The 26,491-nt window shown below is 38.9% G+C and overlaps 1 long non-coding RNA gene across 2 annotated transcripts in view; it reads right to left on the bottom strand.

Annotated features, from left to right (window-relative positions):
• LOC135971139 (uncharacterized) overlaps positions 1-24,267 on the bottom strand; it is a 94,016-nt gene extending 69,749 nt beyond the window's left edge. For both annotated transcript variants that reach the window (XR_012414026.1, XR_012414027.1), the window contains exons 1-2: positions 24,102-24,267; positions 17,028-17,120 (exon numbers count right to left, since the gene is read on the bottom strand). This is a non-coding gene — a long non-coding RNA (uncharacterized lncRNA). The remainder of the gene's footprint in view (positions 1-17,027; positions 17,121-24,101) is intronic.
• Between the last annotated feature and the right edge of the window lie 2,224 nt (positions 24,268-26,491).

Genomic DNA, 26,491 nt, shown 5'->3' on the forward strand with positions numbered 1-26,491 from the left:
TTAAAGGTACTTAGCTAACTTCCAATGACTGTTGGGTAATTAAATCAGTTAATATATATATTATATCTAATATATTATGTGTTATATATTAGATATAATATATAATTATATATAATATATGTTATATATTTAATTTATAATAATATGTTATATATTATAATATTTGATTATAATATATATTATTTGTAGGTGAGGCTTAATATATTACATAATAATATATAATATATATAATAATGTATATATAAAGCACTTAGAACAATGTCTGGCTTATAAAAAACATTATCCTTACCACCACCAACATCATCGTTACTATCTTCTTCTTCATCACTATCAATATTTCAGGCTTGAAGCACTAATAAATATAAAGGCTAGAAGGTCTCTACATATTGGAAGGAGCTCCAGGATGCCAATGGACAAATTACTATCTGGTGTTTCTGGTCTTTGGTCTCAAATACAGGCATCAGTAATATGCACTCCTCTATTGAATTTATTGCTTCCTTACAATTAGAGACTTTAACTCCTTAATGCTATTTTTTTTTCTTCTAGGAGTCTAAGAAAATCCAATTCCCAGTCTATCCATTTTTTTTTTAATTTATTTATTATTATTATACTTTAAGTTGTAGGGTACATGTGCATAACGTGCAGGTTTGTTACATATGTATACTTGTGCCATGTTGGTGTGCTGCACCCATCAACTCGTCATTTACATCAGGTATAACTCCCAATGCAATCCCTCCCCCCTCCCCCCTCCCCATGATAGGCCCCGGTGTGTGATGTTCCCCTTCCTGAGTCCAAGTGATCTCATTGTTCAGTTCCCACCTATGAGTGAGAACATGCGGTGTTTGGTTTTCTGTTCTTGTGATAGTTTGCTAAGAATGATGGTTTCCAGCTGCATCCATGTCCCTACAAAGGACACAAACTCATCCTTTTTGATGGCTGCATAGTATTCCATGGTGTATATGTGCCACATTTTCTTAATCCAATCTGTCACTGATGGACATTTGGGTTGATTCCAAGTCTTTGCTATTGTGAATAGTGCCGCAATAAACATGAGTGTGCATGTGTCTTTATAGCAGCATAATTTATAATCCTTTGGGTACATACCCAGTAATGGGATGGCTGGGTCATATGGTACATCTAGTTCTAGATCCCTGAGGAATCGCCATACTGTTTTCCATAATGGTTGAACTAGTTTACAATCCCACCAACAGTGTAAAAGTGTTCCTATTTCTCCACATCCTCTCCAGCACCTGTTGTTTCCTGACTTTTTAATGATCGCCATTCTAACTGGTGTGAGATGGTATCTCATTGTGGTTTTGATTTGCATTTCTCTGATGGCCAGTGATGATGAGCATTTTTTCATGTGTCTGTTGGCTGTATGAATGTCTTCTTTTGAGAAATGTCTGTTCATATCCTTTGCCCACTTTTTGATGGGGTTGTTTGTTTTTTTCTTGTAAATTTGATTGAGTTCTTTGTAGGTTCTGGATATTAGCCCTTTGTCAGATGAGTAGATTGCAAAAATGTTCTCCCATTCTGTAGGTTGCCTGTTCACTCTGATGGTAGTTTCTTTTGCTGTGCAGAAGCTCTTTAGTTTAATGAGATCCCATTTGTCAATTTTGGCTTTTGCTGCCGTTGCTTTTGGTGTTTTAGACATGAAGTCTTTGCCCATGCCTATGTCCTGAATGGTACTACCTAGGTTTTCCTCTAGGATTTTTATGGTATTAGGTCTAACGTTTAAGTCTCTAATCCATCTTGAATTAATTTTCGTATAAGGAGTAAGGAAAGGATCCAGTTTCAGCCTTCTACTTGTGGCTAGCCAATTTTCCCAGCACCATTTATTAAATAGGGAATCCTTTCCCCATTTCTTGTTTCTCTCAGGTTTGTCGAAGATCAGATGGCTGTAGATGTGTGGTATTATTTCTGAGGACTCTGTTCTGTTCCATTGGTCTATATCTCTGTTTTGGTACCAGTACCATGCTGTTTTGGTTACTGTAGCCTTGTAGTATAGTTTGAAGTCAGGTAGCGTGATGCCTCCAGCTTTGTTCTTTTGACTTAGGATTGTCTTGGAGATGCGGGCTCTTTTTTGGTTCCGTATGAACTTTAAAGCAGTTTTTTCCAATTCTGTGAAGAAACTCATTGGTAGCTTGATGGGGATGGCATTGAATCTATAAATTACCTTGGGCAGTATGGCCATTTTCACGATATTGATTCTTCCTATCCATGAGCATGGTATGTTCTACCATTTGTTTGTGTCCTCTTTGATTTCACTGAGCAGTGGTTTGTAGTTCTCCTTGAAGAGGTCCTTTACATCCCTTGTAAGTTGGATTCCTAGGTATTTGATTCTCTTTGAAGCATTTGTGAATGGAAGTTCATTCCTGATTTGGCTCTCTGTTTGTCTGTTACTGGTGTATAAGAATGCTTGTGATTTTTGCACATTAATTTTGTATCCTGAGACTTTGCTGAAGTTGCTTATCAGCTTAAGGAGATTTGGGGCTGAGACAATGGGGTTTTCTAAATATACAATCATGTCATCTGCAAACAGGGACAATTTGACTTCTTCTTTTCCTAACTGAATACCCTTGATTTCTTTCTCTTGCCTAATTGCCCTAGCCAGAACTTCCAACACTATGTTGAATAGGAGTGGTGAGAGAGGGCATCCCTGTCTTGTGCCAGTTTTCAAAGGGAATTTTTCCAGTTTTTGCCCATTAAGTATGATATTGGCTATGGGTTTGTCATAAATAGCTCTTATTATTTTGAGGTACGTTCCATCAATACCTAGTTTATTGAGCGTTTTTAGCATGAAGGGCTGTTGAATTTTGTCAAAAGCCTTTTCTGCATCTATTGAGATAATCATGTGGTTCTTGTCTTTGGTTCTGTTTATATGCTGGATTATGTTTATTGATTTGCGAATGTTGAACCAGCCTTGCATCCCAGGGATGAAGCCCACTTGATCATGGTGGATAAGCTTTTTGATGTGTTGCTGAGTCCGGTTTGCCAGTATTTTATTGAGGATTTTTGCATCGATGTTCATCAGGGATATTGGTCTAAAATTCTCTCTTTTTGTTGTGTCTCTGCCAGGCTTTGGTATCAGGATGATGTTGGCCTCATAAAATGAGTTAGGGAGGATTCCCTCTTTTTCTATTGATTGGACTAGTTTCAGAAGGAATGGTACCAGCTCCTCCTTGTACCTCTGGTAGAATTCAGCTGTGAATCCATCTGGTCCTGGACTCTTTTTGGTTGGTAGGCTATTAATTATTGCCTCAATTTCAGAGCCTGCTATTGGTCTATTCAGGGATTCAACTTCTTCCTGGTTTAGTCTTTGAAGAGTGTAAGTGTCCAGGAAATTATCCATTTCTTCTAGATTTTCCAGTTTATTTGCGTAGAGGTGTTTATAGTATTCTCTGATGGTAGTTTGTATTTCTGTGGGGTCGGTGGTGATATCCCCTTTATCATTTTTAATTGCATCGATTTGATTCCTCTCTCTTTTCTTCTTTATTAGTCTTGCTAGTGGTCTGTCAATTTTGTTGATCTCTTCAAAAAACCAACTCCTGGATTCATTGATTTTTTGGAGAGTTTTTTGTGTCTCTATCTCCTTCAGTTCTGCTCTGATCTTAGTTATTTCTTGCCTTCTGTTAACTTTTGAATGTGTTTGCTCTTGCTTCTCTAGTTCTTTTAATTGCGATGTTAGAGTGTCAATTTTAGATCTTTCCTGCTTTCTCTTGTGGGCATTTAGTGCTATAAATTTCCCTCTACACACTGCTTTAAATGTGTCCCAGAGATTCTGGTATGTTGTATCTTTGTTCTCATTGGTTTCAAAGAACATCTTTATTTCTGCCTTCATTTCGTTATGTACCCAGTAGTCATTCAGGAGCAGGTTGTTCAGTTTCCATGTAGTTGAGCGGTTTTGATTGAGTTTCTTAGTCCTGAGTTCTAGTTTGATTGCACTGTGGTCTGAGAGACAGTTTGTTATAATTTCTGTTCTTGTACATTTGCTGAGGAGTGCTTTACTTCCAATTACGTGGTCGATTTTGGAGTAAGTACGATGTGGTGCTGAGAAGAATGTATATTCTGTTGATTTGGGGTGGAGAGTTCTATAGATGTCTATTAGGTCTGCTTGCTGCAGAGATGAGTTCAATTCCTGGATATCCTTGTTAACTTTCTGTCTCGTTGATCTGTCTAATGTTGACAGTGGAGTGTTGAAGTCTCCCATTATTATTGTATAGGAGTCTAAGTCTCTTTGTAAGTCTCTAAGGACTTGCTTTATGAATCTGGGTGCTCCTGTATTGGGTGCATATATATTTAGGATAGTTAACTCTTCCTGTTGAATTGATCCCTTTACCATTATGTAATGGCCTTCTTTGTCTCTTTTGATCTTTGATGGTTTAAAGTCTGTTTTATCAGAGACTAGTATTGCAACCCCCGCTTTTTTTTGTTCTCCATTTGCTTGGTAAATCTTCCTCCATCCCTTTATTTTGAGCCTATGTATGTCTCTGCGTGTGAGATGGGTCTCCTGAATACAGCAGACTGATGGGTCTTGACTCTTTATCCAGTTTGCCAGTCTGTGTCTTTTAATTGGAGCATTTAGTCCATTTACATTTAAGGTTAAGATTGTTATGTGTGAACTTGATCCTGCCATTATGATATTAACTGGTTATTTTGCTCGTTAGTTGATGCAGTTTCTTCCTAGCCTCGATGGTCTTTACATTTTGGCATGTTTTTGCAATGGCTGGTACCGGTTGTTCCTTTCCATGTTTAGTGCTTCCTTCAGGGTCTCTTGTAAGGCAGGCCTAGTGGTGACAAAATCTCTAAGCATTTGCTTATCTGTAAAGGATTTTATTTCTCCTTCACTTATGAAACTTAGTTTGGCTGGATATGAAATTCTGGGTTTAAAATTCTTTTCTTTAAGAATGTTGAATATTGGCCCCCACTCTCTTCTGGCTTGGAGAGTTTCTGCCGAGAGATCTGCTGTTAGTCTGATGGGCTTCCCTTTGTGGGTAACCCGACCTTTCTCTCTGGCTGCCCTTAAGATTTTTTCCTTCATTTCAACTTTGGTGAATCTGGCAATTATGTGTCTTGGAGTTGCTCTTCTCGAGGAGTATCTTTGTGGCGTTCTCTGTATTTCCTGGATTTGAATGTTGGCCTGCCCTACTAGGTTGGGGAAGTTCTCCTGGATGATATCCTGAAGAGTGTTTTCCAACTTGGTTCCATTTTCCCCCTCACTTTCAGGCACCCCAATCAGACGTAGATTTGGTCTTTTTACATAATCCCATACTTCTTGCAGGCTTTGTTCATTTCTTTTTCTTCTTTTTTCTTTTGGTTTCTCTTCTCGCTTCATTTCATTCATTTGATCCTCAATCGCAGATACTCTTTCTTCCAGTTGATCGAGTCGGTTACTGAAGCTTGTGCATTTGTCACGTATTTCTCGTGTCATGGTTTTCATCTCTTTCATTTCGTTTAGGACCTTCTCTGCATTAATTACTCTAGCCATCAATTCTTCCACTTTTTTTTCAAGATTTTTAGTTTCTTTGCGCTGGGTACGTAATTCCTCCTTTAGCTCTGAGAAATTTGATGGACTGAAGCCTTCTTCTCTCATCTCGTCAAAGTCATTCTCCATCCAGCTTTGATCCGTTGCTGGCGATGAGCTGCGCTCCTTTGCCGGGGGAGATGCGCTCTTATTTTTGGAATTTCCAGCTTTTCTGCCCTGCTTTTTCTCCATCTTGTGGTTTTATCTGCCTCTGGTCTTTGATGATGGTGATGTACTGATGGGGTTTTGGTGTAGGTGTCCTTCCTGTTTGATAGTTTTCCTTCTAACAGTCAGGACCCTCAGCTGTAGGTCTGTTGGAGATTGCTTGAGGTCCACTCCAGACCCTGTTTGCCTGGGTGTCAGCAGCAGAGGCTGCAGAAGATAGAATATTTCTGAACAGCGAGTGTACCTGTCTGATTCTTGCTTTGGAAGCTTCCTCTCAGGGGTGTACTCCACCCTGTGAGGTGTGGGGTGTCAGACTGCCCCTAGTGGGGGATGTCTCCCAGTTAGGCTACTCAGGGGTCAGGGACCCACTTGAGTAGGCAGTCTGTCCCTTCTCAGATCTCAACCTCCGTGTTGGGAGATCCACTGCTCTCTTCAAAGCTGTCAGACAGAGTCCTTTGCGTCTGCAGAGGTTTCGGCTGCTTTTGTTGTTATCTGTGCCCTGTCCCCAGAGGTGGAGTCTACAGAGACAGGCAGGTTTCCTTGAGCTGCTGTGAGCTCCACCCACTTCGAGCTTCCCAGCAGCTTTGTTTACCTACTTAAGCCTCAGCAATGGCGTGCGCCCCTCCCCCAGCCTCACTGCTGCCTTGCCGGTAGATCACAGACTGCTGTGCTAGCAATGAGGGAGGCTCCGTGGGTGTGGGACCCTCCCGGCCAGGTGTGGGATATGATCTCCTGGTGTGCCTGTTTGCTTAAAGCGCAGTATTGGGGTGGGAGTTACCCGATTTTCCAGGTGTTGTGTGTCTCAGTTCCCCTGGCTAGGAAAAGGGATTCTCTTCCCCCTTGCGCTTCCCAGGTGAGGCAATGCCTCGCCCTGCTTCAGCTCTCGCTGGTCGGGCTGCAGCAGCTGACCAGCACCGATCGTCCGGCACTCCCCAGTGAGATGAACCCAATACCTCAGTTGAAAATGCAGAAATCACCGGTCTTCTGTGTCGCTCGTGCTGGGAGTTGGAGACTGGAGCTGTTCCTATTTGGCCATCTTGCTCCGCCCCCTCTATCCATTTTTTAACTTTCTGTATGTATAATTTATCTTACAATAAAAAGACAAATCAAACTCCACGTTTAGAAACATCTTAGAAATACAATGTGGCCTCTTGGTAACCAGGTAACTCAAAACGTGTCATGTTGCTTAAACTCTCATCCAAACTGTTTTCTTTTATCAAAAATTGAATCAATTTACTGTTTTTACCTCTAATGTGGTTCAATCTCCATTTTTTCCATTTCTTCTACACACACTTTACTGCTTTCATTTGCATTCCAAATATTTTCCTTGAAGTTTTTTGTGGTTTTATTTCTCTCATCATCTCCCACTGTCTCCAATTCTTCCTAATTTCTTTAGACACTTAGGGCCAATTGTTTTCCCATTTCTTTGCTTGGGCTCCCCATCTCTCTCCTCAACTTTCTCTCTCCCCTCATGCTGGTTCCCTCTGTTCTTTCCTGCTCCATATGCTGCCCGCCTCTCACTTCCCCTTTAGCTATAGACAGTCTAAAGCTGCTTATCAGCCTTCTTCTTGTCGACACACAGTTGTTTGCCTGAATAGAGTTGAAGCAATTTCAACCCATCTTTTTCCACCAGTGTCTCATGACTTTGCCCCTGCTCTGCTGCTTACCCCTCCCTCCCCTGCAAGGCTTCAGTCTCAGCAGAACTCTCTCACTTCCTCTCTATTTCCATTTCTTCATCTCTGTCCCTTCTCTAGCAGTTTCCAATATCTCTCACTACCTAAAGTCTGCAGCAGAATCCTCTCTGCTGGGCTTATAATGTAATTAATTTCCTCATAGCTTACTATATGAGCATAATACTTCTTAGAATGTATGCCCCTCGAGTACAGAAGCCTAAAGTCAAGTCTTAACTATGCAAATATTCAGGGGTGATGTCAAGAGCTAGGAAGGTACATGATGTAGTGAACTGCGCATGGATCTTTAAACCAGTACTTAAGAATGACTCTACCACTAAGTCTTCATTTGAATAAAATGATTTATTTAACCTCTCTGGATCTGTGTCATTTCTGAAATACGGTAGTCAAATTGTGATCTCTTGTTCTAATCATCTTTGCTGAATAACAAATTTCCCTAAATTTAGTAGCACAAAGACACAATCGTTTTATTATTTTCATGAGTTTTGTGGATTGAGAATTTGGAGAGGACACAGTGGCTCAGCTCTTCTCCATTCCAAGATGCCTGGGGCTTGCACGAGGAGACTCAAACAGCCGTAGCTAGACAACATGGGTTGGAAGATCCATTTTCAAGATGACTTCTTCATTCACATACCTGGTAGCCTCTCCAGGTGGACTGGACATCCTCAGTGCATGGTGGCCTCAGATAGTTGGACTTTGTACATGGGACTGAGAACTCCAAAATATGTTGATCCTGTTTGACAGGACAGAAAGAGCATGGCATTCTATAACCTTGGAAATCATATAGTATCCCCTCCACTCTACTGGTTAAAGCAGTTACAAGTTCAGTCATATTCAAGGGAGAAGAACTTGACTTCACTTTCTGATCACTTTCCTGACGTTGTAGGAAATCACGAAGGATAGGAGTTACCGTGGTGGCCATCTGGAAAATTCAACACATTCCTGCATTCCCTTCTAGCTCTAAAAATCTGATTCTATGCCTTACTTAGATTCCCAGTAGATGTTCAATTAAAATGTCTCCTCTACTCTCCAGAGGGCAACTTGAGAAACACAGGCTGTGGGCTTTTTATACACATAACACAGTAAGAGGATAACATGAAACCATTCTTGTTCAAGCATCGAAGTGTGTATCACACACTGAAATCTTGTAAATATAATGTGAATTCAAAGAAGGTGTCATCAAAGGTCCCGTTAGTCAAAGAGAGTCCACAGACTGAGAGAATTTACTGACCCTTAATTGTTCACATTATTTTATTTAATCTTATATTAATCCTGAGCAGTAAATAACGTATTCATTGTTTTGCAGATCAGGAAGCTGCACCTCAGAGTTCTAAAAAATTGACCTCAGGTCCACGGTTAGTCTTATAGGTTTTGTTGCCATATTAGAGGTTGTAGCACAAGATTGAACTGTTTGGAGATGGGTTCTCTGTGTGGAATTTGCTATAACTAAGAAGAACAAAGGGCCCATTCTTTGCTTGGGGGACAATATAAAAAAAAGGCAAGAAGTAGCAGGGAGCAGGATAAATGAGGTGGGAGCAGTGGGCTAAGGAGGGACATTGCCTGGGCTACTCAAAGAGCAGAATTACTACTGGGTTGCAGCAAATCATGAGTTCTCTCTCATGCAGTGATATCCACATATAACAACACATGGAGTTACTCTATTATCAATCAGAGAAAAAGGAGATTTGCAAACCTACACATTTGCCAGTCTCCACAATGGCTCCCAAACACAGACTATCGTGCCTAATCTTCTTGTTAATTACTTGTGGTAATGGGGTATAAAGACCTGGTTCTTGCCCATTACCATGCAAATGATTATTGTTGTACAGCATTTCATATTTCCAAAATATTTGACAATAATTTAGCAGCTACTACTCTTCATCTGCAAAGAGAAAGTGCATAATAATCAGACAGTTTTCATTTGTCAGATGAAGACATTTGGCATTAAATCAAAGATAGGTATGAAAATTATAATTTCAAATTCTTCATTAAATCCCAGAAGCCATATACCCTCCTCTATCACTTCATTTTTTAAATGATTTAAAAATCTTGAATGTTCATGAGTGCCTTTAAAATTTATAACACCTGCATTTCTGCCTTTAGTTTTAATTATCTTATACTTTTTACATTTCTGCTCTTATAATAAAGAATCCAAAGGGTACTGGGATAGCAGAGAAAATAACTAAGCCAAAAACACAAGTCCATTCTCCCTTCATGGTTCACCTTCATTCTGCACATATTGTTTGACTGTGGACTGTGATGAGGGCCCTAAGTCTTTAGAGGACAAACAACCTAAGTGGAAGAGGGGGCAGGGTAGTACCAGAGCCTGTATAATGTTTAAATTATATGCAGGCTCTGCTATTTAATTAAGAAAGATTCCACTGCCCATAGACTGAGGCACAAGAAGCTTGAGCTGGAAACAGAAAGGGCCTCCTCAGAGAGCAGAAGTCCCTAGTAGAAGTCAGAGGAAGCATCATCCCAGGTCTCTCTGTTGCCAGCATAGGCTCCAAAATGTTCTGCCTCATTAACATGTCAAACCGAGTCCTGAATGTAGCCCTACAGTAGCAGCTCTGTATGTGACTTCTGATGGTGGGACTAGGGTTGTAGGACCCTCTGACTGTGACACATGTCATGCCTCTGGGTTGACCTGTCTGACTGAGCTGGTGTTCTCTCTTTCTCCTCTACATGATTTGCATGTACCTTCCTAGGTGTAAGAGGAAGACATTTCAGCCCATAATATATAGGTTACCATTTGCCTACTACAGTCATTGATCATGGGGACTAAAGGCAGAACCTTATTACCCCTTAGTTCTGTGGAGAATGACTCAGCCCAGCTAAAGAGATTCTGGCCTCAGCTATAGAACTTAACTGCTGTGGCCTTAACAACCAAAGATAAGAACAACAAACTTTTATCGAGCACATACTATGTCCTAGTCACTCTGCTAAGAGTTTCTTACACTTATCTCACTGAATCCTCACAAAAAAAACCCTCACATGTAACTACTAATTTTATTCCTATTTTACTGATGAGGAAAAGTAAGGCTCTTAAGAAATGTAGAATGTCACTACTGGGTGACAGTGATATTTCAAATGAGGCATCTTAAAACCATGTTCTTAACCATATGCCAGTCTGATTTGCAGACTATGAGACTCTATAATCCTCTGCTCAGACAAGGGATGGCTGATCCAGAAAAAACAGCAGTGAGTGAGATGCTATGAAGAAGTCAAAGGCATAATACAAATGATCCCTGTTCTCTAAGCCAAGGTATCACCAAAATAAGATATCCATGTAAACTGCAATAAATAACAGCACAAGATATAATGTCACCAAACAGTACAACAGATCCTCAACATCCCAGACAGATACAAGATATTTCCAAGAAAAAATCTGAGGAAATTCATAAATTTTCTAAAAGCATACAATTTTTCTCATAAATTGTAGCTATGCATAGCTTCATAGATGGGATTACCTCATACCTGATCAGAATACAGACAAATTGAGCAGCAGATGGGGCTTGCTCAATCACTGAGTGACTCACTCTGCTCATAGCTTCATAAAGATTAAAATTCATACTTCAGCACAGTTAATCCACGCTGGACCATGGGACAATCTCAGATTTTAAGTAGTTAGTCCTATGAATCCTATGAATAGTAATACAGGAATTCCAAGGTTTAGCAAGAATATTTATGGCCAAAATGAGAGGGGCAAGTAATACGTGAAAGGAGCTCAGAGATGAGACTTCACCAAGTCCTCTTCTGAATGACTTGCCTGCTTTCTCTTACCTGCTGATAAGATATTCACATCTGCCTGTAAGGCTGAATTACGCCCCTACAGACTCTTTTTGCCTTCCTTTCAGGTTTCAGGGCCTTTCATCAATGGGGTGTTGGGCTCCAAGAAAGCACACACAGAGCATTTTATACCTTTTACCAAGGCTGGGCAGAGGGAGATCAGTTACTGTTAATTACAGATGCTTTCTGTCATAATGGGCCAGATTTTCAAAAGAGTCTCAACTGCAAAGCTCCCAAATGCCATGCACAAACCTGGTAATGGCCCACGCAAATTGAATACTTAGTGGGTCTGTGTGCATTCCGTTCCAGGGACTGCCTTTGAAAATTTAGCCCCATAACTCCAAAGCATTTGTAGCATCATAATCTGTCATCATTAGCAACAATGCTTGACTCAATGCTCAACATTCTTATTAAGCATGCAATTATGAATGCAGACAATGTTTAATCACTTTTACAAAAATACAGCTGTGTTGTTGGGGAGCTGTCATTTACTGCTCATTAATGATTGATTTTTTTTAACCATCTAAATTGTTTTCATGAGAACAGCAGATTAACTATAAAGAATTCATTATTGGTCATTAAGGAATATTAAAATGGAAAACCTTTACAAGATGTGTCCTGTCTTGCCATGTTCAGATGGAGCTGAAGCACTCTTGCCAATATGGGGGAGAAAACAAAAAAATCTTTCTTCCAGACCTCTAGTAGGGAGATAAAGCTGAGGAAAGGTGGGGTGAAAAGAGAAATCAAGAAAAAGATCTCTTTTTGTTGAAATAAAACATTGATTACATTTTACAATGGCAATAATTTACCCCAAATAATTACTTCAGCTATTGTCCAGCTTGTTTAAGCATTGACTGAGCTGTGGGTACCAATCGATTCAGTGCAGATTGTTAATAATGGACTATTTTGAAAACTTATAGCTGTTTCTCCATACCTCCCATACACAGGAAGACACTCATTTCTTTCCCACACAGCACACCTAATTAAAGATGAGTCAGGGCATTATTTTACGGCCAAGCTTTTTATACCCTGGATACAGAGAGCTGGGTTCTGTTCCATCAAATGTCTCCTGAAAATACTGTGATTAAATGCACTTATCCACTGCTACCTACAAAGAAAATAAGATGCAAAACCTATTAGGACATTAGAAAGATCAGATTGCTCAATGTCATGCCGTCCCTGGATTTCCAGTTTGGATGCTCAGTGCACCCGTACCTGGGACTCTTCATTTCCTCACTTGCTCAGTGGCTTCCAGGATCCAATCATGAGGAAGAAGTTTTTTCAATTACAGCTCTTTATTCTTCTTTTCTGGTGTGCCCTTACTCCTGGTCTTCTCTGAAATGTCTGTCTTAGTTCTTTTCAAAAATATTTTGGATTTTTTTCTGATAACAACTGTAATATGTATGTTTTGGAAAATATAGAAAAGCACATAAAAAAATTTAAAGCCATCTGTGGTCCTATACCTGGAAATAATCATATATGATCACTGCTAACATTTTATATTTGCTTCCAGTATTTCTCCTATGAGCATGTTTATAATTGTATGATCTTGGATGAGTTACTCATTTGCCTGGTGTTCAATTTTCTTTTTCTGTAAAATAGGGAAATAGTAGTTCCTATTTCATATGGTGATTATGAAGATTAAATAAGTTAAAATTTGGAAGGCACTTTGAGAAGTGTCCAACATAAATTAAGAGCTATGCACATTCTAGCTATCATGATCCTATACATTTTTGAGTGAAAACAGTATTAGGAGAATTCAAAAGGAAAGAAGGACCTCTTACTAACTAGTAAAAATTTTAAAATGTTAAAATTCACAAGTGATGCTGATGCTACAGGTCCAGGGAGCCCTACTCTGAGAACCACCGCCTTATGTTAAATAAGGGAAAAACCAACCACAAATGAGAAAAACACTAATAAGGAATGGGAGTATGTATGGTCTAGTGAGTCTCCCCTGGGAAAAAGTTATTGTGGGATTTCACTGGTGTTTGTGCCACCAGGAATGATGTGGTATGTGGAAATATGACTTCTAAATAAAATAGCTGGTGACCTATCACTTTGGTTCGAGTCATTGCCAGGTAGTACATCTTTTAGTGACACATCCATATTGTTTCGCCCAGGATATTCCAGCATTATATGTGGAAGAAATCACCGGAAATTGGAAACTCAGGTCTGAGAAAAGCAGATACTCAGACTCCCTGTGCCTGGGAAAGCATTAAGGACAACTGAGGCAATCTATTGCTTTCCTTTACTTTGCTACCACCCTGAAGTGCCCAGGGATGGAGAAAAACAGTCAATGTGAATATTTATACATTTTAAAAAGCATCATACTACTGCTATTGTTTTACATTCAGCTTTTTCTGTAAGTAATATATTATGAGCATTTTTCCATTTCCTTTTAAAAAACTTTAATCCATTCTGTACTATTTCATCACATGGATGTACCTTACCTTTTAAGTAATCTCCTTCTGGGGGTATGTTTGCTTCATTAATTTCTCTATTATAAATAATTCTGTACTGATTTTTTATCCATTGTTCATCTTTTATTGCTTTCATGTACACAGCCAGAAATTTCAGATTTGGAAGTTGTGTGTCATAAGTATAAAGGGTTAAGAACCACTGCATCAGAATTTTGTAATTATAATAGAAACTCTAGAATAATTACAGCCAGTATTCATAAATACATTTGGTCCCAAAAAGTTAAAACTGGAAGACTTCCTTTGTCAAAAAATCCATCCAAAAATACGCTTTAAAGTATTTGTCTCAAAGATGTTGAGGTACAAACAATAACTCTACAAAAATGATTTGCCTGTTTCCACAGTAAATTTTGGTTATAAAGACACTGATGTGTTGGCTTATGGGACTGTTCTGGTGCCTGATACATGAAAGGATAAATAAATATTTTGAATCAATGAATGACTAAATGATGAAGCATTCACTTATAACATAAGCACAGGTCACTCAATATTGGTTAAATCGTATTGGTTAAAGGGAAATAACTAATATCTCATATTTTGTGGTAATATCTACATTGCTGGAGTGCTGGAGTGTATTTGCTTTTCATATGTTCCATGGTATCAGGCTGAACATAAGCTATGATGTTAGAGTTAGTCCCCAGGGGCGAGAGCAGAACATCTGAAAGATACACTTAGCTATCGTATTGAGACCATCTGCATTAAAACCATCCACTCCAACTCTTTTCTCATGATGGCTCCTAGACTGCTGAATCATGAGTGATTTCTGCTAAAAGGATCTCCTTTCATTAAACAATAGTACAAGAAGCCATCACTGTGGGTCAGGGATTCTCAATCTCTGCTGAATTTCCTGGGGAATTTTTTAAAAGAAGATAACTAAAAAAAAAAAACAAAAAACAAAATATAAAACAAACAAACAAACAAAAAACCCACTATCAATGTCCAGGTCTCATCTCAGGATAATCAGAGCCACTGGGGCAGGAAGAGGGGTGGGCATCAGTTCTTTATACAAGGTCCTCCAATGTACCACCACAGTCAAGGAGCACTGCTTTAGAGAATGTGAACAGCCAACATAATACAACTTTAGGCACCCTATGACCTCAAGAGAACAGTGACATCAAAACATCTTCCAGGCATCACTTTGCTATGTAGAGACAGATTCATAGTTCTTTCAGGCATTGACTATCTTTGTAAGTACTAGAAGTAATATACCTCTCCAGAAGCCTGTCAAGTTGCAAACCTGTGGAATAATTTGGCAAAGAGTGACGAAGTGCCAAACTGGAACAACTCGTGGGCAATGTTGGCTCTAACGTGTAATTGGGATGAAATGGAACTATGGTACAAGTTATTTTTGGATTTCCAACATCTTTTTATAGTAACTACTAAATTGGAATGAAAATGCTTGCACTCAAATTGATAGTGCCTTTAAGTGGCAAGAAAATCTTTTCTGAGCTCCTTTGGACCCATTATCTCTGAGGTTTCTGTGATGTCAATTGTACCTTCCTGCAGAAAGCCACCATCCCTGAAGGCTGACAGTTCATCTCAGTTCACTGAGAGTCAAGTAAACCGGCAGTCACAACCTGCTCAAATTCCATCACTAAATAATGAAGGTGTGGAATTTTGACCTTGGACTGAGTTAATTAATTATTTAATTTACTTTATTATAGACATATATAAAAGTAAGTATGTATATAATATGTATACTTTATGCCTTCAAATTTGTGTATGTCATATATATGTCTTCTAGTAGGCTATCTACTTTGGATATTATATAAAGTAAGGCTCATACTTTGAACATAAAAAGTGTACATTTTTAAAAGTAAACAATGTTCATCACCCATGCTAAATCGTTATTAAACGCATATTTAAAGATGATCAGTTTGAAGGGACACTACACAATTAGAATACCTAGGCTGTCCATCTGAGTCAATCCACTCTTAGCCATTGCCAAAAACTGTCATATGAATGAATACGGATGTCTGCACTTTTGGAACAAAGTTATCCAAACCTTCACTTCTAAAACTAGTCTTGAGTTCGATTGTGGGTGAGTTATTATGGCAGAGGAGACTGACTCTGCCAAATCGTTGCTCCCCCTTCCAAAATACAGAGCTGTTAATGAGTAGCAGCTGCCCTGCCAAAAATGACATTCCTGAGTCCCTGTGGGACCCTGTGACTCATTCTTGCCAATGGGATGTGTGTGAGGCAATGGGGCCAATGTGGTTGAGGAGTCAATGTGACTTCTCCAACCACTCTTTCCACAGAGTGTGCACACAGACTTGGGAAGCCACATATTGAAGATGATAGAACTGCAAGATGGAAAAAGACTAGGTTTCCTGACTCACTACTTGGAAGAAGGCTACTCATAAGCCAAGGATATCTATTTTGTACTTTATTGAATGAGGAATACATTTCTATACTATTTGGACCACTATACACGTTAAGTGTTTTTACAGAAGCTAGCATCACACTCATGCAAATGATATATCTGTCCCTATTACAACTGATAAAAAACCTTTGAGTGATGCTTTGTTGTGAAAGCAACAAAAACTTTGTTGTGACTGGTCTGAAACATGTGTGACTTCTAGTAACTGTAAATAAGAGATTTAATGGGAAGGCATATTTTGCAACAGCTGACATTTAGAAGCATAAATATATTTAAAAAGAATAAAAGTGTTTCTTACTCAGATGTTTTAAATCTCTTGTGAAAATAAACCGAGTTTAGTAATTAAAGTTAACCTGTTTCTAAATGAAAATTTAGTTTCATATCGTCTGTTAACTGGAAATTAGCTCACTATTGTAGTTCTAAATATGGTATATATTCCCTCATATGTATTCTTTCAGATTTTTTTCATAGAATCATTTTAACACAGTATCTATTTTATGAAAAATAAATGAGTCATGTTCTATTGCTTCTCCAAATGTGAAAAAAAATTATATGAAAATATACACATTAAATTCAATATACTGCCAATAAGATTCCTTTTCTGGGAGAGGGTTCTACCTGAGAACCAGGAAGAAAAACAGGAGGTTTTATGGTAACACTAGGTCAGTATCAAGGAAAGCTAGCAACAGAGCAAAAGAATCTCTCATGGCCTTCAGAGCTCTGAAAACCACTAGAAAGCTTCCCATCTATGCAATAACAAGGCAAGGCAAGCAGTTATCACAAAGAAATACTGTCAGGCCAGGCTGCATTCCGATTCATGGTCTTTTGAATAACTAGATACTTGTCTCTAGACAAATACTAAACCTCTTTTGGTCTCATTTTTCTCATTTGTGTGCCATAAATAAGAATAGGTAATTCATATGGTCCCTTCAGATTCAAAACAAAACTTCTGTGAAAGTTTATCACTTCCCTAGAAAAAGACCTTTGTGAGGTATGGGTACCTGGTAGATCTAAAAGTCCAAGGGCTGCACAAGCATGAATATGACGGCCAGTCTTCCTAGGCAGCTACCATAGCCATGGTCCTTCAGTTGCACCTGGAAAACAATGTAATGGCATAAATGCAGGGACCAGGAAACATGATTATATTACTTAGCAAACAGGTTTCTCAGGCATGTAGTCATTGTAATGTAAGCAGTAACCTTTTAAAGAACATTTTATTTTCTTCAAAAATGTTTCCATTTGTATTTATTCAGGAACTGAAAACATGAACATTTCACTTAGGACCACCTTAGATAATAAACATTTCTGGAAATTTTATTAACATTTGAAGCATTACTGTTAGAACAAACCAAATAATTAAATAGTAGAAGGTATATTACATCAGATCTGCTCATGCAGATTTTCAGGTAATCAAGACTCACTTTCAAACATTTAAAAAAAAAAATCAATGGATAAAGCAGAGAAGTCATTTCCTCTGAAAAAACTAGGCTTATATCTTTTTATGGGACTGAAGCTGGGCACTGTCATATGAATAAATAAGATCAATAATGGTACATCCATGAACAGCCACTCCTGGAATTTCAAGACCTTAGAAAATGTTGTAAACAGACACACAAACACAAACACACACACAACACACACACACACAAACATACACACAGTATTGAAATAAATAAGCCAAGCCTGCAAAGCCTTCAACAACAGAGTTCTTAATGGAAATGATAGACCTTTAATGATAGAAACATTAGCAAACCCTGTAACAATATTGTAAATCATTTCTAAGTAACAATATTGATAAGACAAGCCTTTTGAAACCACCCAGGACACCTCTTTAGCTAATTAAAACCAGAGAGTGGCTGTGGCTCTTTTGTCATTTACAATATTGTAGCTCTGATCATCCCACAGTGAATGATTTTACTTCAGTAATAACCCTGATCCAACATTCGTTAGCAATTACCACATCAGACTTTATCTACTGGTAACAACTGGTTCGGAAGATATTGCCCTGCATGCATTAATTTCATCATGCTAATAAAGTTCCCTGTTATAAAAAGCAAAAACATATTAACCTGTCTAATGCAATATAAGAAACATATATATCTTTCTTGCAAAATGATACACCAGCATTTCATTTTTATTTCAAGACTTAAGTGGGTAAAGTATATTAGAACAGAAAGTAACAAGCTATAATCTTCAGTGAACACAATAACATAACTAAGTCCAACAAATTTTCCTGTGAGTAATTGCAGCTATTGTAATTTATAAACATTCAATTACCTTGGAATTTGCATAACAATGCAAGACTGCTCATTTCTAAACACTGAACACTGAAATAGAAGTATATGCATCTCGTCTTTTCTGCAAAAGTCAGGGAGGCCACTGCTGGCTCCAGTTAACTCTCTTGGAGCACCTAGCACATGTGGACTGATGGGAACATTTAATAAAGATGCAGATGTGACTGAAAATGACCAGCCAGGATCTCCAGGACACAATCTGTGGCATACAGCAAGAAATCTATAAGGACTTGTTGAATGAAGTAGGAGGGGAGCTCTGTTATCTTACTCAAGAGTAGTAAGCACTATTTATAGATCCAGGATCTATCCTGGAGACCCTTTTCCCTTCCGCCCTCCTCTTGCCCTCCTGAGCTTGCACAGGTACCATCTCTATGTCTAAGTGAGGAATTCAAAGCAGGGATGCCCCACTTTCCCCTTGATTAGCACCCCTCGCCTCCACTTCACTAACTTCCCTGTCCTACATTGATGATGGGACACATTTGCATGATCTATTTCTTCCCCTTCAACCCCAAGTTCCCTACTGGCTTGATCTGTTTTCAGAATGTTAAATTTGAAGGGCTTACTAATTGTTAAAATCTCAGTGGAAAAATGAATCATGTGATTAAAACTACTATGTGGCCTTTCTCTCTTCTGTCTCCAAGGACTCATCCAAAACCGTCAACCCTTTATTAAAGCAACACCTTCACTTTCTAGAGAAAATGACTTCACGGTGTTACCACCAACTGTGGGAAGCCCAATCACTCTAATGAAAATTTTTTTTAAGTGTCTGCAGCTTAATTAAACCCTAAGCAAATTAAACACGTCACCCTCTTCTGTAGGTAAAGCAGAACACTCACATACCCACTGTTGGGGCAGTTGAATGCATCTGTACACAAAGAGCCTGGGCTCTTCCCTGAGACACCAGTCAAAGGAAAGCATTGTACAAGCTAAAGCCTATTCCCATTCAGCACCTGGGGATTTGTCCACACCAACCAGGCAGGAATGCTCAGCTCTCTCTCGGGAAATGTGGTATTCACACATACAGTGCAGTACTGGCTGGAGGCCTAGCAAACAGTCACAGGAGTGCGGAGGATTTATAGACTGAAAATGAGCACATAGACAGCAGCTCCGAGTTCTCTCAGAAAACATGTGTGCAGCGACTGAACTGTGGGAGGCCTACGTGGGGGCCCCAGAGCTTGGCAGAGCCTCTAGTGGGGACCCAGTGTGTATGTGAACGTATCAGAGCTATAAATCTGGTAACAGACACTCCTTTGTGACCTTATGAAGACTGTGAAAGACAAAGGCATTTTAAGATTGCAATGTCAGGAAAGAAGGAGGCCATTTGGAAAGCTGACTTTCATATTGCTGATTTTCAACTGCTTCTAGGCTTCTTGGGTCTACATAGAAAAAGCCAGAGTGGGGTTTCACCTACAGCCCCACAAGACAGCTGTGTCCACAAGGCATGACCTTCTGGAGAGAGCTGCACCTCTAAAGGTGAACACATTAATCTGATGACAGTTTCTTGTTCAGTTCAAAATGCTGGCCAAGGACATCCCTTTAAAATTTATAATGAACCTTTTAAAAAAATGTATCCAGCCAAAATTTTATCCCATTTCATTAAATTTTATATTCTTCATTAATTACAGGGTCACACTCAGAAAGCAACAAGTAGGCTGCAAGAGGTAGGTAGGGATGGAGGTCGTGGATCCCAGTAAACAATTAATTGACTGTACTTTGCAATTCATGGCAAAACATTTTATTTACTTGTCCCAACACATACTTAGCCTACCCTCTGGGCTTCCATAGCTCTTTCATTCTGGAATCCAGTTCCAGAGTTTATGGCCTCCGAGGCTTATGGTCCTTCCCAAGGAAGTTCTCTTCACCTATTAATATGCATCATGGTTCTTCTTCTCAGAATGGTGGTTCTTGTGAAAGCCAAGCAATTTTTATGTAATCTACACCTGAATGGGAACTTTACAATGGATTTGGGTTCTGTATTTTGGTATCAGTTTTACCTGTCTATTCTACTTAGTCTGAAGAAAGAGGGGAAAGGAAGAGATAAAAATAATCCTACTGTAATTTTCATATCAAATTACAAAATTTTAAATTTCATATCAAATTTTCATATCAAATATTTTCAAGCAAACAGACAAGCTCTATTGCTTGTCTTGTGGTTTTTGAGCAGACTATTGGTCTGAAATTCTAGTCCATTAACAGTTCATTTGCCTATACTTAATTTTACAATGACACCAGACAAAAACAGCAAAAATAACAACAAAGAAAACTCACAGGCCTGTTGCTCTGAAACTGAAGTTGCCAGTCATTTTATTTCACAGTATTTCTCAAGCCCATTTCTTCACTCACCAATAACTCACCCACCATTGTTACAGAGGATTTTTGACCACCCAGGAAAGCAAATGCTGTCATCCTGACTTTACTGCTCAGAAGATACTTGTCAATTAAAGTCACCTCCAGGTCTTAGCTAGGAACAAAGACCAAATTCCAGAGATTCCCCTTGTCTTTCCCAAAATGGAGTTAGAGCTCATTTCCTAATTTTTTTCACCATTTACATTGGGCCACACCGCAACTTGTAGACATGGGGTTACTATTCACATATTAAAACTTGCTTATTTCCAAATAAACATCCATAGCTTTAAATGCTCATATAGCCACTATATAGATTTAAATAATTCTAAGATACATCTTATATCTTGTGTAAGATATATCTTGAGTAAGCATATTAAACAAATGCCTTTTTAAGTAAGAACTATTTTCAGTGCTGCCTTCTGGTTTCTGAGTCATCTCTGTCTCGCTCTTATAACTATATGTCTCCCAAAAGCCATCTAGTACCATAACATACATATATATTTATAAAATGCTAGTAATGTTTCATTCCTGCCTTTTTTACATGAAGGGCTTGGAAATATATGTTTTCTATGGACTGCTGTTTTTAACAATAATAGAAAGAGGGGAAGAATAATAATAATGGCAAATATTCCTTGAGTTTTCATAATGTACCAGGCACTGCACTAAGCATTTTTCAATGTACACAATCTCACTTAATTCTTAATATACCTGTCTAGAAGGTAGGTACTATTATGATTATTACCATTTTACAGAGGAATAAACTAAGGCATATGCCTGTGGTCCAGGGATAACCAAGAATTCAAACTTACATCTTCCCAGTTTCAGCATCCAAGTTCTAAACTGCTGTATACCAGGGCATAGAAATAGGACTACCAGCCATAGCTTTGACTTAGGGGGGGGGAACAAAAAACGTAGCACAAATGTGTATATCATAAGTATGACATACATATTTAGACTGTATAGTTTAAAACTACAAATATTTTTTCTCTTTGCCAGTGTAATACATGCATAATTTGTGAATTAAAACTTAATTGAGCACACCATGATTGGAAAATTACAAAATACTTAAAACTTACATCAACTCAGCCTCCATTCCATTATCAAGAGAGAGGCTGTTTATGCATTCCTATTCTGGCAATTAAGGACAAGTATGTTTTCTAAAGTGAAGGTTATTTTGACTTTGATAAGTATATAGCTCACTGTCTGATCATAAAGGGCCAGAGCTGAAGAAGAATAACAGAGTACTTTGTCCTTCACTTCAGGCATGATGGCTGGACCTCCGTGGTTGTAAATTTTCCAATATTTGATGGCCACAGTGTCAGCAGCAAAATGATGCATAATAAACACAACAATACATTATGTGCCACTTCTTGACTTGGTGCCGAGTCAGGGAAGGAAACAGTCTACTTTTGAATGGGTGTTCTGAAATAACACACAGACAGTGTGTATAGGAGAGATATGAAGAGGAAAATTCAAGCTTCTTTTTCATCCCACAGTCTCCAAACTATTATTCTTTGAAACTGACTATCTGGAGTGATGTGAACCCCTTTACCACCACCGTTGGGTTGATATCAGGAAGCACAGCGTCCACAGGCTTTCATCTAGCCAGGAAAAAGGAAACAGAGCTTATTTTGAACAGGAAGGAAAAAAGATATTTGATGAAAGCCAAAGAAACAAGCTGCCTAAATCCTTTGACAAAGTAGAGACGAAAGGAATGAGCTTGTGAAATAATGTGGAGACACATTTTTCTATCATGTTTTTAATCATGATTGAATCATGTTTCAATCATGTTTTTAATTGTCCATTCTATCCAGAACATTTGTTGCAAAGTCCAAAACCTTCCTTTACAATGAAAAGAGAAAGTATTGTTCTAAGGCGTGCATCTATAAAATGGTATTTCTGAGGCACTGAGGAAAATGAAAGCTCTAGAAAGGGAATGATGTGGGGGAGGCACACATGGCTTCACCTTTGACAGCTGTCTCCCCATGGAACCAAACCAGAGACTCCTGGTGCAAGTGGGGACCTCAGAAGTCACTGGGTCCATCCCTGACATTTTATAGATGACAGGCTTAAAACTGTTAAGTAACGTGCCCTAGGTCCTGCTTGGGGTTGCACTGTCTGAATAACAAATGGCAAATGGACAAAAACAAAAGAGATTATAGTCTAAGTTACTCAAAGACTTTCTGTAAGGAAAATGGTAGTTATGGTCCCTAAGTCCTATTATCTACCAAAGCTTAATATAAGACATCCAAGAAATATATACAGATACATAGATAGATTCTCTATATATGTATTATTGTGTATATATGTGTGTGTGTGTGTGTGTATATATATATAAAATTCTTGCTTTAGGAAATGTGTGTGTGTATGTATGTGTATATGTACATGTAAATATATATGCATGTATATATATGCATATACATGTATATATATGTGTGTGTATATATATACACACACACATGTGCACACACACACACATTTCCTAAAGCAAGAATTTTTTAAAATCAGATATTCTGTGAGACATACTTGCTTTATTCAGTATCGGTTTAGGGTTTCTCACTCAGTTGTTCTTTCCAGAAAGGATATTTTTAAAGTCCAGGAATTATTCTCAGGGAGTAAAAGCAAAACCGAACATTTGTGTCCCTCTTTCATTTGAATCTCACATCAAGTCTGTAAGTGCAAAAGCACTTACATGTCAACCAAATTCTTACTGTCAAATCTAGATGAACAGAGATTGCAATAGAGAAATGTAGATATTTTCTAATTTCTCTGTATTCTACCATCTTACCCTAGGAGCTCAAAAATGACTCTACTCTTTTCTGGAAAAAAGCACAAAGGAAAATTCCTGGGTTGTGTGGCTTCTCATAGTCCCAGAACTTGGGCTACATCTGAAAGTTCCAGATGACATCTGTCCAGCACTAGACACTGGCTCCAATTCACAAGATGGCCCACCCAAGACTAATCTCCATCTACAAGGTCCCTTGGAAGACGGGATGGACTCCATACAGGCCAGAGGCTGTGCATGCTCCCTTCAAATCTTAGAACTTCACTCAGGAAACATTAAGGTGGACATTCAAAATGGTAAAAGGACTCCTTCTGGCCTAAGCATCCCCTCACACACTTTTCAATATCATAATTTATCCATAAAACAATCAGAGTTCAAGAGGATAATTATTTCCCTAAGACTAAGTTCACTATGACCTGGTCTCCAAGAACTTCTCGTTATTATCAACTATTGTGGGTCAGTCCCAACTATATAATCTTTACAAGTGTTATATTCATTCATATTTCTATAAGCAATATAGCTTCTTGTTCCCTGCACCCTGGGCAAATTGCCTTCATATTCCCCACTCCCACCCCAGCCTGGAGTAATAGGAAACATTCAAATTGTTCTCTCAGCCCTCATGCCTCTAATGATCACCGACAAAATCCTACCTGCAACCAGGACTCTCACTTAGGGGTATAGTTTCTGAGATAAACCAAAATTTTTCTTCTCCTTCTTCTCATCCTTTCTTGGTCTTCATTTCATACAGATAATAGTGTGTGGAAAAAACATGAAAGGAAAAGTGATGTTCACCGAAGAGCAACTCAAGGCATATGTGTGGACACAGGGAAAGGCCGCCCCTCCCAACTGGGTGGGTGTGGGTGATAGGTCATGTGTGTATAACCTCAGATCTTTGTTAGCACCAGCAGCTGGAACACATTTCACTCTCCAAATAGCAGGCTCCTGGAGTTTCTCAGCATCAACAACAAGAGAACCTGTCAAAGAAGTGAGCCAGAGCTACAGCTCTGCTTCTCATACACATGACTGAAGAGAAGCAAAAGAAAAATATCATTTCACTGCTAGCCTAGTTTGATTCTCTCTCTCTCTATATATATATATGTGTGTGTGTGTGTGTGTGTGCGCACACGCGCGCGTATATATATGTGTGTGTGTGTGTGTATATATATAAATATATGGCAATTCTGTGTACAGGACTACAGTACTGGCCAGACTCCTTGGACATCTAAGGATGAATGAGGCCCAGTCCTGCCCTCATGGATATTACAATTTAGACAGAAAGATTTACATAAATGTTCATATGACTAGCTACAAATTCATAAGCCAATGTCCAAATTAATGTACCAAGAACAACCCTAAAATAGAATAATTTTTCTTTTTTCTTTTAAATGAATATTCCACATGAAAGTTATCTATTTCAAAACACTCATCATAATAAGGTAACACATTCTAATTCACAGTTATGTTTTTCAAAAGTTTTGAAATCTCACTGTAACTGCTTTCTGAGTAGTTGCGCAAGGATAGGGAAAAACAGGAGTGGGGAAGGGAGGAGTATTTTCTTCCTAATATTGTTTAGAATTATAGACTTGTGATGGTAATACGAAAGACACTGCATCTTAATCAGTTCTATTTCTTTAAACATTTCTATAGACAATGTATCTTCTTATTGCCTGCACCCTGGGTAAACTGCCTTCATACCCGCCACTGCCCAGCCTCTGTTTGCCACTGTTTCTGAAGGGTATATTCGTCCCAATAGGCTCAAAGATGTCCAATCAATCTTTTTCACCAATTGCAGAGTCAAATCTAATGAATAAAACAGAGGGTCAAGCATAGCAATACTACTATAGGGCAGAAAGCAAGTACGGCTTTACACTGAGAGTGTGGTTGTCAAATACTGCCCCTGACAGCAATACCACCAGAAGACTCACTTCAATGTTTTAAGCAAAAACAGAATTGTTGAAATACTGTATAATCTCCTATGTTAATCTAGGCAGACCATGAACAAAAGACTGCAAAATCTCAGTGGTACAATGCAAAAAAAAAAAAAAATCCATTTCTCACCCCTGCTGTAATTTTTCACATGGATTATCACAGGGACTCTACTCCTTGTGACATCACATGGGCCTAGGCTGACACAAGCTCCATCTCAACATTTGCTTCCATGATGGTGGTGGCAGTGTAAGTGGATCTTTTAAAGCTTTCTCCTGGGAGTGACACAAGCTACTTCTGCTCATATTCCATTAGTTAAATAAAGTCACATGGCATACTCAACTTCCAAGCGGTTGGAGGAGTAGAACCCTGCTAGGTTTTTGGCAGGAGAAAGGCCAGAATATTGGTGGGTAGCCTCTGACTAACACTTCTCATGTATTATCATTCTTTAAAGAAGCCAAGAATCCTTTGTATGTAAATTTTGGAAAATTAGTTTGTAAAAAAATCCTCACTATTATATGGTCACTACCATGTGTAAGATTTCTTTACATGCCAGAGCTACAACACAGTTGAAGAAGCCATTTTTTTTACATTTTTATTTATTTATTTATTTTACCCAGGCTGGAGCGCAGTGTTGTCATCTCGGCTCACTGCAACCTCCGCCTCCCAGGCTCAAGCAATCCTCCTGCCTCAGCCTCGAGTACCTGGGACTACAGGTACACACCAATATGCCTGGCTAATTTTCTTTTTTTGGTTGAGCTGAGATTTTGCCACATTGCCCAGGCTATTCTTGAACTCCTGGACTCAAGTGATCCACCCACCTTGGCCTCCCAAAGTGCTGGGATTACAGGCATGAGCCACCACACCCAGCCTCAAGAAGCCATCTTAATGCTTGTGGTTCACTTTTAAGGTGCAGGCAGGTTTGTGAGAGGCATCTGTATGACTGACAGGGGATGCGGCACGGTGTAAAGGAGGTAGGAAGGAAGCTGCCATGCCAGGCGGACTCACCTGTGCCAAGCACTGCTTTACACTGTACACACAATATCTCATTTACTCATCCCAACAGCCCTGCAAGGTAGGTTTCACTATCGTCATTTAAAAACTGAGAGAAATG

Source organism: Macaca fascicularis, chromosome 6, assembly GCF_037993035.2.
Source record: "Macaca fascicularis isolate 582-1 chromosome 6, T2T-MFA8v1.1".
Classification (NCBI taxonomy): domain Eukaryota; kingdom Metazoa; phylum Chordata; class Mammalia; order Primates; family Cercopithecidae; genus Macaca; species Macaca fascicularis.